Genomic DNA, 3,929 nt, shown 5'->3' with positions numbered 1-3,929 from the left:
TCGTGGCACTGCAGCTCCGTGAAGCAGATAGAAACAGTGGTGGTGAGATGGGTCTGTCTACGAACAAGAGACGTTGAGGATTCCAAGCAAAGACTGTTCCCCGATTGCTACTGCAGAGCCTGGCAGTGCAAGCTGGCTGACTGGACAGGGAGTCTGGTTGTGAAGCCAGAGTGAAGCCAGTGTGAAGCCAGGCCTGGTTCCTGAGCAGATACAAGCTATTCTTCATTGTCACTCCTTCTGCACATTTGGTATTAGGTGGCAGCTGGTCACAGCTGGACTGTGGGTAATTGAGGCAATAGTCTGTACACAGGACAAAGTCAGCAATGTTGGGACAGTCAGCAAGAGACTGAGACACAGCTGTCACCTGAAGAGTGCTCTCCTATGCCTCTGCAAGTGCTTACTGCAGTCAGCCCACAGGTGTCAGGGGGCCTGGCAGACGGTGGATTCCTCTGCTCAGTGGGACCACATGAAACCTCCCTTCTGGGAACTCAGGAAGGGACTTAAGGTTGCTAACTGAGACAAACTGAAGAGCAGCAATGCTCTTAGATAGGCCCTGTGTCTGAAGGAGGACTGGTGCTGGCCCCTGGACCAGGGTGTCACGACCATCTTGACCAGCAAGAACGACGCAACCCGAGAGCTCTTCTTTAAGCAGTTTACTCAGGAACCTTGAACAATCTTCTGACCCCTGGGGCAACACCCTACACCCTTAAATGCTCTATACTGAGCCTATCTCATTGGGCCACGTAGCGAGTGCAGATAGGCCACCAGAAAGCGAAAGTGAGACAAGCTAGCAAGCATAGCCAAATAAGGACTAGTTTAAGAGAGCGCCCGCTTGCTGGAAAGCAGAACCAGGTGCCATCTTGGGGCGCGGCTCTAGCGGCTCTCCACAGTTCCCCCCTTTCGTTTTAAAATGCAAAAGGCAAGAGTAGAGGTCTGATCTCTGATGCTGGAAACAGGGACAATGTACTGGCCCACACCCGGATTCACTTGGGGAGTGCCAAACCCGTCCGATACCTTTTTCTTTTTTCTTTTTTCTTTTTTTAAAGATTTATTTTTTATTATAATTAAGTATACTGTAGCTGTCTTCAGACACACCAGAAGAGGGCATCAGATCTCATTATGGGAGGTTGTGAGCCACCATGTGGTTGCTGGGATTTGAACTTAGGACCTTTGGAAGAGCAGTCAGTGCTCTTAACTGCTGAGCCATCTCACCAGCCCCTGATACCTTTTTCTCAGAGACGGGGCCTGGGGTACCAACCTGTATGCAATCAGACATGCTCTTCTCGGGCCGCTAAAGCTGACCCAGAGTGCAGTGCTTAGCCTCGCATCCTGAGTGTGACGATCACTTCTGCATGACTGCTAGCCACACTTGGGGGGACTGTCCGGCCTCAATGGCTGTAAAGGCTTGCACTGTCATGGCTGCATTCCGCCTCTGAGTAAGCCGCATCTTACACAAGCACCAAAGGCCCAAGGAACAAGCCAGGAGTAAAGTAACCATTATGGCTCCCATGCCCGCCCATTCTTTGAGATGATTCATAGCGGAGGCGATCCAAGATGACAATCCTTCAGCTACAGAAAGCACTGGCATGAATCTGCACAGTCAGGAATGACAGGCACTTGCTTCCTGAAGCAGATGTCGAGAAGTATCACACCTTTAGGGCATTCCTTGAACAGCTTGTTCGGAGTGTATGAGCACAGTGGGTCCCATCCATGGATGACACTTCACTCGGGCCTTGAAATCGGGGTTCCAACTGACGCTGTGTGCTGATCAACTCAGGTGGAATTCACGTGCACAATAACCAGGTGAAGATCCCTCATGGTGTTTTCGAATTCTTGGGACCAATTTCCTATAAGATATTCAGACAACCTCCGAGATAGATTAGCAGCCAAGGTATAATTATGATATTGCACTGATGTAACACAAAGGCCTTGTATCTTCCATTCACATCCCAATTGAGCAATCTGCCACAAAGTATAAAATAACCTTTAACTGCCCAAAAGGCCTTTCTAGCCTGACATCCCGTCCAGGGGGGTAAGGTCTCTTCTCTAATTCCTGTACAATATGGTGTCCATCTTGGCTGATTAGGGATGGTGGTATTCCCCTTCTTGCGAGAAGCGGGCCACCAATCAGTAACCCAGGTTCCATTAGCACTATTAACTGTAGCATCATGAGCTGCACAATTAATACCATCTAACCAAGTAGCAGTTTGATTCTATATCAATACACATTTACTTCTATCACTAATATTAAGCACTACATGCATACAAAAACTACCTTCTAAAATAATACTCATATTTCCTTCTATAGGGCTTATCTCTTTATTCTCTGGCAAATAGGGAACACCTAAACTTTTATTACTAGCAAACAAGTGTGGAAATATTTGCGCATCATGATTAACTGGAAGAGGCTTCAGAAACATGGACATTATCCCCCAACGGGGTTCCATCAGGGCTGGCGTCCAGCCCAAGCTCAGAATCGGCAGCAGGACTAGGATCCACATTTTGACTGTACTTCAGCATCAACCATTCAGGAAACCCACAGAGGCTCCAAACGATCCTGGGGAAAAACACAAATGGACCCTCTCACCCACACCAACACTAGATCAGGACCATGCCATATGCCTGTGATCACATCCTTCCATTTCACAAAACCTTTTAAGGATCCTCCACTGCGCTGATGACGGTCAGCAGTAGAAAGGCCATCCACATCCAAATTTTAAAAATTTAAGGTGAAAAGAGCAAGAGCAATTCTTTCTTTTGGGGTATGGCCCTGGCCAATTCCTCCTTTTTGTTTTTGTAAAATTTCTTTGAGTGTGCAATGAGCACGCTCCACAATGCCTTGACCTTGAGGGTTCTATGGCAATCCATGGGAAACATGAACTTCCATTTGTTTACAGAAAGACATAAAGGTTTGAGCCGTATAGGCTGGTCCATTATCTTTTTTGATCTGCTGGGGCTTACCCCAGGCAGCCCAGGCTTCTAGGCAATGCAAGATCACATTGCGTGCCTTTTCTCCACTCAAAGGGGTGGCATGTATAATCCCGGAACACGTGTCTATAGACACGTGGACATACTTTAAAGTGCCAAATTCAGAAATATGAGTAACATCCATCTGCCACACCTGTAAGGGGTGCAAACCGCGAGGGTTAACTCCTAACGAGGGAGGATGCAGGTCGGTAGCACACTGGGAACATTTTAAAACAATCTCTCGAGCATCAGCTCTAGAGATATGAAATTTAGCCTATAAGGTCCTAATGGAATCTTTGATGGAAGTTGATGGCCTTTTCTAAAGAAGAACTCATAAAAATGAACTCAATTGTAATAATTTTATCTACCAATGCATTTCTTTCACTCATTGGGCCTGGAAGGCCTGAATGTGCTCTTACATGTTGAATATAAAATGGATTCTTCCTAAGACATATCAGATGTTGTAGCTGAAGCACATATGGCTGAATGGGACTACTCAATATTACTTTACCAACAACTTCAAGCATCCTCACCAAATTAACTACATAGGCCGAATCAGAAATTAAATTAAAGGAAAATTTGCAATTTTTAAATACTTCAATTACTATTTGAAATTCAACAATTTGGGGAGACTCAGGCTTAAACTGACACACCAGTGGGTCCCCTTCTCCAATTACATAGGCTCCACAGCCAGTCTTGGATCTATCTGTAAAAATATTTGGGGCTCCATTAATAGGACTTTGAACAGTAATTTTTGGAAAAATCACCGGATGTTCCTTAAAAAATGACAATAAAGGATGCTTTGGGTAATGATTATCAATTACACCTGCAAAGCCACACTGCAGGATAGCCCATTCATCCACAGTTCCCCATAGAACTCTTACTCACTGAGCGGAATAAGGGACTACAATCATGGCGGGAAAAATACCGAAATATTGCAAACACTGTTGAATACCGGTATT

The sequence above is a fragment of the Mastomys coucha genome, unplaced genomic scaffold (genome assembly GCF_008632895.1).
Source record: "Mastomys coucha isolate ucsf_1 unplaced genomic scaffold, UCSF_Mcou_1 pScaffold2, whole genome shotgun sequence".
NCBI classification, from domain to species: domain Eukaryota; kingdom Metazoa; phylum Chordata; class Mammalia; order Rodentia; family Muridae; genus Mastomys; species Mastomys coucha.
The sequence above is the reverse complement of the archived record's forward strand: the minus strand, read 5'-3'. Positions refer to the sequence as shown.